Below are 10422 nucleotides of genomic sequence, written 5' to 3' on the forward strand. Positions count from 1 at the left end.
CACAGGTCTTGATCTCACGACCCTGAGATTAGGACCTCGCCTAAATCAAGAGTCAGACAGTTAACCAACAGAGCAACCCAGGCGCCCCATTTAAATTGATGACTAGTGCTACATTTAGTAAGAGGTTCCAAGCTTTAATTTCAGTCTGTGGGACCCAAAGGATAGAAAACAAAGTCTTCTGGGTTGCTGCAAAAATTGCTTTCGAGAATTCGTCAAACTCCACAGCTGCACCGGAAGAGAATGCCTGATCTCATACACCACCTACAGATGGGGGGTTATCCCCACATCAAAGCAAAATATCTCTGTGCCTGTCCATAGGAACCGTTCAGTTGTTGTTCGTTTGCTTCAAAGGGCTATTTGTAGTGTTTGTCTTTGGAACCCAGAACCGGACAACACAAACTGCCCATGTGATATTCAGGAGAACAAATTCATATATAGAAGTTAGATGCATGAATATAGACACTTTACAAAACAAAAGGTGAAGTTCTTCATTTCACAAAAAGAGCATATTTTCCTCAGTTTCTAAAGCATCCAACCTGAAAATGATCTGACATTAAAATATTAATGAAAATTTGACCTGTTACTTAAATGTTTGCCTTTTACTATTCTTTTTTTTTCTTGAAATTGCTACTTCAGTTATTAGTCCAAGTTTAACATTTAATCTGTTGTCTTTCCATTGAAATCCAAGCTCTGGGTAAAATTTCTAGCACCTCCCATGTTGGTATTTTGTATTAATAGGATAAATAATTTGTTTGTTCCCCACATGGAATCAGTTGGGGGAGGGAATGATTAAAGACATGAACAGTTTCTCATCTGTTCCTGAGATGGCTTCCCTATTGTTTTTTTAATTAAAGTTTTTAGAATATCTAGCTCCTGCATCCAATTGTAACTACCACAGCATTTTAAAACTAAATTAAAAATGATTTTTAAAGCATTACCTGTCATTTAATTATAAATCTTCATTTCTCCTCTCTAAATAGTCAAGGGCAGATTATAAAGAGTTATTTTGAGCCCACAAATTGGTTTGAAAAGTTGTGTTGTGTACTAAAATGGAATACACCAGAAAATAATTGTAACATTTTTCATAATTAGAACGTACCAATAAAGCCCAAGCTTTAGAATCCGACACTCTTGGGTCTGGATGTCTGTTTTTGCTCTGACTAGTTCTTCAGCTTTGGAAAAAACTAAACTTCTCTGAGCCCCAGTTTCCTTATTTGTAGGATAAGAACATCAGTATTTGTTTGACAAGGTTGTGAGGACTAAACAAAAAACTGCATATATTAATGCCTGGCTCTCAGTAGATGCTAAACAAATGTTTCTTTCCTTTTCTCCTGAGGCAGAATGAATTTTTCCATTGCATTACCCGTTAGCTTAGTTTTGAGTAGCTTAGATTTACTTCTAACACTTCAAAAAGTTTTTGAGGCAATTATTTCATATAGCTTCTTTGATTTTATTTATGACTAATTCAATATTTATACATAAATAAATACATATACATTGATGGACTTTGAAAAAATCTCATTGGGTCCTCCATGTACATCTTGCATTCATTTCTTCATTTCCCCTCCCATCGCTCTTAGATCATGTTTTGCAGCATGTTTTGCAATGGCCTTACTCTCTTTACATTCATTAATTCAACAAATGTCTCTCCCAGGGTCCACAACAACCACTCAAGCTACGTTTCCCTGTCTCTTTGCCTCTAGTCACCCTGGGCAAAGCATCTAGTCCATTTCCCTGAGTCACTGCTCTATTCCTCGGCTCACACACATTCATGAATTTCGCCAGAGCAGTGAGTACCAACTGTGGGTCCTGATCTTTTAACAGGATATCTATGTAATTGCATTGGTGGGCCATGCCAGAAATCTTTATAAATGAAATACGAAGTTTAAAATGGGATAGAAAATATCAGAGGGGTGGCTGGGTGGCTCAGTCTGTTAAGCGTCTCACCTTTGGTTTCGGCTCAGGTCATAACCTGGGGGTCCTGGGATGGAGCCCCACTTCAGGCTCAGGATCCGTGCTCAGCGGGGAGTGGGCCTAGGGCTTCCTTCCCTCTGTTCCTCCTCTTGCTCATGCTCTCTCTCTAAAATAAATAAATAAATCTTAAAAAAGAAAAGAAAAGATAACAGAGACCACTGATAGGAAAAGTAAGAATGTGGGGTTCTTTTGGGAAACATTTTTGGAGCCATTATCCTGGCGGATGAAGAGCCCATGGAAGGTCCTTGACAGTCTAGCCTCAATCCAGGCTTAACTGTAAGCTGCAAGTTCCCTTTGCACAGCTTCCTCACAACTCTTTACCAGGTCCCAACTTCCCTACTTCTAAGTACTTCCTTTGGGGAAAAACAAAAAAAGGCTACTTCGTGTCTCAGCCAGTCCTACCTGTCCTTCAGTGTCCTCGGCACCAGGCACCACCTTCCCCAAACTTTCTCCTCCCTCCATCTTTCCACCCTCCTCTCCCATCTGAAAGCTCAAAATCGCTAGTTTCCTTTTAACTCTTGTTCAGGATGCCTGGCTCTTACCAACCACCCACTCTTGGCCGGCACCACACTTTCGGAAACTTCCAACGTCTTCCTCGCCACATTTCCAAATGAATGTTGACTTAGGCTCTTCCACTTCTTATTACGGCAAATAACAATAGCACTGTAAAAGTTTGTTTCTACTGCAAAATACTTGAAGTCTTGTCTGTTGAAGCAGATCTGACTTCTTTTATGCTGTCTTGTGTTCCAGGTCTACATGATTTGTCTTATGTACGGATTGCATCTTTCTCGGGCAAACATTTACATTTCTAATCTTAGAGAGCAATCAGATTTGAAACAAAATCAAGTTAAAAACAAAACAAAATAAAACAAAGAACTCAGTACCTTATGAGAAAAAGTGAGTCATATGTTCTCTGAGGCAGATAAGCCAAATTTCCTTCATCAGAATTCTTTGCTTTAATTTCTTATTTTCCCATCCTGAAGTTTTCAGAGAAGCCAAGTCATACTTTAGTATCTTAGATTTATTTTTCATATGCCTAAAAACAGAACCTAAAACTGGCAGAACTAAGAAACATTAAAATGATTTGAAATTAAAATTTAAAGTACATAAAATTTTAATTGGAGATTTTAACACCTCACTCTCAGTATCTTTATCTTAATTGATAAAGTAGATATTTATTAAAGGTATAGAAAACTTAAAAAACACTGTATCAACCAAATTAGCATATTTGGTATTTATAAAACAACACCTAAAATATGCATGCACTGCCCACTGTAAAAGGAAGCAGGCATTGAAGGCTGGTTATTTAATTATGCAGTGGTACCACTGGAGCTAGAGAGACTGTGGAAGATTAAGTTGACTCTTTGGTTACTTCAAGAATCCTATGGAGAAAGTTACTTTTTATTTTTCCTCCTCTGTGAATCCATATCGTCATCAGGATGCATTAGGTTCTATTCAGTTAAGGTCTCATTGATTTTTGAGCTTCTCTGTTCACATTGTACAATTTTTATTGGTACATTTTCCAATATATTACCTAAAAATTAGTATTTTATAACCATTTTCTAAGATTACTAAAAAGTTTATATAGAATTATATATGATATTTTTATATCCAGGAAAATCACTAATTTTATAGGGAATATGGGATTAGACAAAGAAATATGATCTCTTAGTAGCATTTCAACCATTTCAGTGCTCCATGAAATGATATAATTATACTATCATTACATTCCCCCTTGTTTGTTTTTGTTGGCTTATTTTTGTAGATAAAGAAGAAGGAGCCTCTCTGAGTGGCCAGAGCAATAACATAAAATTTTCTATGGAGTGGCTTATAGCACCAGAATGATCATTCCCTTTCATCCAGCAAGAATGAAGGGAGTGTGTGTGCTTCATGCTGGGTACCGATTTCCAGACTTTTGCATTCTACCAGGTGGTAATTTTCCAAAAGCAAATTTGATCGTCAGTGTAAGGTTGCCAATTTTCTTTTTTGTTTTTTCAAGTAAGAACATAAAAACAAATACTGCATCTTCTCTGGCCATCATTTCACATAAGAAAGAACATTTTACACTGAAAGAAATAAGAAGCATAAAATTTGAGAATGAAGACCAATACTTTAGACTGAAGAATAGGTTTATAAAAGCCCACAGTATCTAAATAGACCTGTGAATGTCCTTATAGATTGGACCTATTTGGCCAAGCTCTATCCCAGAACCCGATACCTAGGCAGGCCCACTTGATTGTTAATCCTGTTTCCATGGTATTTGCCATGCTTCCACAATGGAATGTCAGGAAGCTGGAAGGGGTGTGTGTGTGTGTGTGTGTGTGTGTGTGTGTGTGTGTGTGTGAGTGTGTGTGTGTGTGTGTTGAGAGTAAAGTATCTATGGGTGTCTTTTGTTTAGTCTAAGCCATTTTTTAGGGTATCATCTATGTTTTTATGCCCTCTGAAAGAATATAGAGTCATATTTGGGGGAAATATTTTTAAGGACTCCATGGAGATTACAAACTTTAATAGAATTTGAAGGTCTTCTTCTATAGAATCTGTGGAATCCACAGGCACAGATTTCACCCTAGAATTCCACAATATAGGAGAGAGTTGCCTTAATAAGTCAAATCCCCTAGAAGAAAAAAAATTCCTTCAGATTATGTGACCCCTGGGAGATGGCTGACTTCTCAAGGTAGTAACCTGGATCCTGGATGCTTTAAATCATGTTATTGTCAATTGTACCAGGAAGTCAAGTCCAAAGTAAGGCTTGTATTTGCTCTGACTACTAGAAATTTCCATACTACATTCTTATATATCTGATCTGAGCATGTGATTAAATTATCAGATTCTTTAAAAGTTTGGGAAAACTGGAGCATCTGGGTGGCTCAGTCGGTTAAGCATCTGTCTTTGGCTCCGGTCATGATCTCAAGACTGAGCCCTGCGTCTGGCTCCCTGCTCAGTGAGGAGTCGGCTTCTCCCTCTCCCTCTGCACCTCCCCTCCTTGTGCTCTCTCTCTCTCTCACACACACTCTCTCTCTCAAATAAATAAATCTTGAAAAAAAAAAGTTTGAGAAGACTGGATCAAACTGTACCAAAAAGAGATCCAGACTTCAATAAGCGTGAAGTCAATATCAGTTTCTTTTTTTTCTTTTTCTTTTTTTTTGAACTTTTGAACATTTTGTAATTTAAATTCAATTAATTAACATATAATGTATTATTAGTTTCAGAAGGACAGGCCTATGATTCATCAGTCTTATGTAATATCTCGTGCTCATTACATCACATACCCTCCTTAATGTCCATCACCCAGTTACCCCATCCCGCCACCCACCTCCCCTCCAGCAACCCTCAGTTTGTTTCCTTTGATTAAGGTCTCTTATGGTTTGTCTTTACTTAGTTATTATCTACTGTATTTTACCTCACTGATAATAGGTTTTCAAATTTTTATTTATTCTAAACCACTCAAATGTGACAAAGGCAACCTGTGATGAAATATAATAGAAATGCACCTGTACTTATTAAGAAATTTGATTTCTTATAAATTTTTTTTTTTTAGATTTTATTTATTTATCTGACAGAGATAGAGACAGCCAGCGACAGCGGGAACACAAGCAGGGGGAGTGGGAGAGGAAGAAGCAGGCTCCCAGGGGAGGAGCCTGATGTGGGGCTCGATCCCATAACGCCGGGATCACGCCCTGAGCCGAAGGCAGACGCTTAACCGCTGTGCCACCCAGGTGCCCCAGAAATTTGATTTCTTATACCTAATATGTTTTTGGAAAGTGGAACTCAATGTTTAAGCACTACTAATTTCATGTATCTACTAGGTGGATCTCTTTTTATATGAAATTCCTGCTAGGCTCACCAAATAATCCCTACTAATGATACTTACAGCATTTCCAAAGACAAGGCAAGTTTAACAGCTACCAGGAAATTGATGATTGCAGTGTATACTAAAATAGTGATGATGTGATGACCAATAATTATATTAAGCTCTACTGCTTTGATTCAAAATGGAATTTTTATTCTGAAAAAAGGCTCATGAGGACAAGTCTATTGGATATGAATTTAAATAATTTGTCAGTCAAATAATGGAAATATTCTGTATCAGAAAGTAATATCCAAAGAAAGGTCTATATTTATATATGTATATACTATATTTATATACCAACTTATATACCACATTCTCTGATATGCATGTATACTTATACACACACATATATATAGATATATACATATATATGCATTTACATGTGTGTGTATAAGAATTGCACAAAAAATGGAAAGAGAGGAAATTGCCGGGCTTACCTCTATTACAGATTGAAAATGCATGAACATTCGGAAGCACTGTTGTTTATAAACAGAATAGGTCACCATTACATAAGAAGCTTCTTAAAATATGAACACAGTGTGTTCAGCTCCAAAAGCTGCTTTTCTTTGAGTCTTCTTTTGGAATCCGAGTTCTTTATTAACATGAAGTGTTTTGGAAGGCAGGAGCCCTCTATTAACAGAAAGACCATTGGAGACCTAAGGGATCACATCGTGCACCTTATTCTACACCATAACCATCTGTTACATCTTGAAAGAGATCAGCAGGAAAGGGATGCAGGAACTTGGAGATGAGCTGAGCAGAGCAGAGCAAAAGGAGTAACTATTCTGGAAATGGAAGGCAGACTGATGAAGGGAAGGTGGGAGAGGATGGATAAACTTTTATTTCTTCCAAAATTTACATAAAGTTAAGCATGACTTTTAGGATGACATCTGGGGATAAGAAGTGTTAGATAAGGGAAAAATCAAAGAAATTCTGAATAAAATATTAGGACTTGCAGAATTGATACCTATTTTGAACTATCATGAATAACTCCATGGGGTGTGGAGTGGGCAGGAAGCCAAAGAACTTTTTGAAAGGGAATGGGCAAAAAACCTTAATAATGAGTGATATTATTTACCTCTTTCTCCATGATAACCACAAATACAAGAGTGACAAATAAGGCTAGAGAGGTAATAGCCAAGAACCAGGTGGAGAAAAAAACTGTTAATTCTTTTTTTAAAGATATTTATTTATTTGACAGAGAGAGAGAGACAGCCAGCGAGAGAGGGAAACACAAGTAGGGGGAGTGGGAGAGGAAGAAGCAGGCTCCCAGTGAAGGAGCCTGATGTGGGGCTCGATCCCAGGACCCTGGGATCACACCCTGAGCTGAAGGCAGACACTTAACAACTGAGCCACCCAGGAGCTCCAAAACTGTTCATTTTTTAAAACATCACCTAATTACAATGTGATGTTGACTTGGTGTTTTTCTTAGACGCCTTACTCGTATTATAGAAATAGCAAGTGGGGGAAAAGACCATAGACGGGAATTTAATACGGGTAATTTCCTTCGGTTAAAACATTGGTCGATAATCATCATCAATAGAAAATGCCAAGCGACTAAACTTCTCTTTACTTTATTGTTTCCAAAAATTATTATTTGATGTGACTAGTCAGTACCTAGATTTATGGCTGAGGGTCATTTGTGAATGGGTGTACAGAAGATAGAAACACTATAGAAAAATAGAAAAATGAAAAAATGTTTGAGTTCAAGAGGAATAGGAGAGCAAAAACAGCATGGTTCCCAAATACATTGAAGGTTTCAGTATAATCTGGACCAAGAGCTGAGGTATTTGAAAGCTAGATGGACACAGACTTCCCAGGAAAGCTGATCCTGAAGAGATACAGGTTAAATGTGACCATGTAGGGGATTGGATTAATGAATATTAAAAAAAAAACACAAGGAATTTAGTAACTGCATAAAAATAGACTTGGTATCCAATCCCAGAGTTCATATTTGCTTAACTGGCCACTGTTCCTAAAAATGTTACCATCCTTATTACTGCTGACCTCACCTCGCTATACCTCAATGTCCTTCTCTGTATGTGGACTGTGTTGGTCTGGATGACTTCAAAGCTCTTTTCAACTCTATCCCTTTGTGAATTCATTAGTTTTTACTGAATTCAAGATTTCACTTCAGAACGTTTTGGTCTCATGAAGATTGTTATGAGGAAGGTATTGGAGATAAGCAGAGAGCTGGTCGTCATACCAACAGCAACACAAATCTCAAGAAAGGGCAGAAAAGATGGAAACTGTAGCACAGGTGAGGAGGGTCAGGGTGGACACCGTCATGCTTGATAATAGAAAAAATGAGAGAGTAATGGAGAATTTGTGTTTCAGCACCTTGTAGAGACTCGAGAGCTCTTAGCAGAGAAAACGGAGTCTCCTCCGCAGTCTTGGCAGCTGTGCTGTTGTCCAATATTAAAATGCAATGTTTTTGAGGGAAACCATGTGGAGAAGGAATATTCTCCTCTGTCTTCTTGGGTTCTCCCAGTAGTTCTGAGAAATAAACTGACGATGGAGATTAACAAGAGAAAAACCATACAAATTTATTTGATGTTATAAGTTTTACATGGCACAAAAGAGCTTTACAAAGAGAAGAGAAATCCTACAAAGAAACTGCTAGGCATGGAAGGGTTTTGTTTTTGTTTTTGTTTTTAAGGTTGATTGATTTATTTGAGAGAGAGAGAGAGAGCTTGCAATCATGAGTGGGGGGAGGGCAGAGGGAGAGGGAGAGAGAGAATCCTCAAGGAAACTCCCTGCTGAGCATGGAGCCCCATGTGGGGCTCGATCCCAGGACCCTAAGATCATAACCTGAGCCCAATTCAGGAGTCGGACACTTAACCAACTGAATCACCCAGGGGCCCCAGCTCAGAGGCTTTTAAATCATTTTGACAGAGGAGGATAAATATAAAAGGAAGTGACAAAACAAAGAAAGGGACTTGGAGTTTCTAGGAGTGACAAATTATAAGAAGACAAATACATGGGAAACTAATGGTAAATAGGGGCTAGTTAGTAAGGTCATGCAAATTCAGTCCATATTAATATGTCATTAGGGAATTGTAGTTTAAAACAATGCGGCACCATTACACATCCAAAATCCGAAACACAGACAACACTAAACACTAGCAAAGATGCGAAGCAACAGAAACTATTATTCATCGCTAGGAAGAACGCAAAATGATACAGACACTTTGGAAGATAGTTTGGTGGTTTCTTACAAAACTACTTTTACCATATGATCCAACCATTGTGCTTCTTGTTATTTACCCCAAGGAGTTGAGATATTATGTCCAAACAAAAACCTGCACACAAATGTTTATTGCAACTTTGCTCATTATTACCAAACCTTAGAAGCAGCCAAGATGTCCTTCAGCAGGTGAGTGGATAAATGAACTGTGGTCCAGCCAAACAATGCAATAGTATTTTAGTGCTTAAAAGAAATGAACTGTCAAGCCATGACAAGACATGGAGAAAACGGAAATGAATATTGCTCAGTGAAAAAAGCCAATCTGAAAAGGCCAAATACTCTATGATCCAACCATATGACATTCTAGAAAAGGCAAAACAATGGAGACAGTAAAAAGATCAGTGGTTGCCAGGCATTAGCAGGGAGGGAAGGATGAACGGGTAGAACACAGAGGATTGGGGGGCAGTGAAAATACTCTGTGTGACACTATAATGGTGGATATATACCATTACACGTTTATCCAAACCCATAGAATGTACAACACCGAAAGTAAACTCGGATGTAAAATACGGACTTTAGGCGAGAAACAAACAAAAACACACACAAAACAAATAAGCTCTTTTCTCCACAAAACATGTACTTGAAAGTTAATCAGAGGCAAGTATGTGTACACACACACACACACACACACACATACTTCTGTATAATCAATGCATCGGAGACAAAATCACAACAGAAATTATGAAATATTTGGAACTGAGCAACAAATAAAGTTCAACTTATTAAACTATAAAAACTTGTGGGATGTAACTAAAACAATATATATCAGAAAGCTCATTGCCTTAAATGAATATGTCAGCAAATAAGAAATTTGAAAATTAAAAAAAAAAGAAATTTGAAAATCAGTGAGCTAAGTTCTTGCTCAAGAAATTTGAAATAAGCAGCAGAGTTTAAACAAACAAAAAAGAAAATAGTGCATTGGACTCTAAATTAATTATTTTTTTTAAGACAGGGCAGACCTAATTAGAAGAGTGCATGGCATAGAGTAAGGGCTCTGTGACTGTGGACTGTTACTATAGTTAAAATTAAGTGCAGGGAGGTAATAAAAACATTCATCTACTAAGGGTCTGGAGATCTGTCTCCTGGCCTTTTTCTTTTTTCTTGAATGACTAGATACTGTGTTACCTGTGGTGAGTCATGCCACTCCTGGGACCTTGATTACTTAATATGTAAAATGAGAAGTCTGGATGAAAAATCATGCCCAGTTCTGTGTTTTGGGATTCTACTTTTCCAGAACCCTTGTAGAGGCAACAATGTGCCTTGTAAAAAATTCAACTTGTAGGTTGCTGTTACCATATGGACCACTAGTGCCTTGGGTGGGAATCTAGAAAGGATGAAACAGTGAGTTACA

The sequence above is a fragment of the Ursus americanus genome, chromosome 15 (assembly GCF_024610735.1).
Source record: "Ursus americanus isolate L20-20 chromosome 15, mUrsAme1.1.p, whole genome shotgun sequence".
NCBI classification, from domain to species: Eukaryota; Metazoa; Chordata; class Mammalia; order Carnivora; family Ursidae; genus Ursus; species Ursus americanus.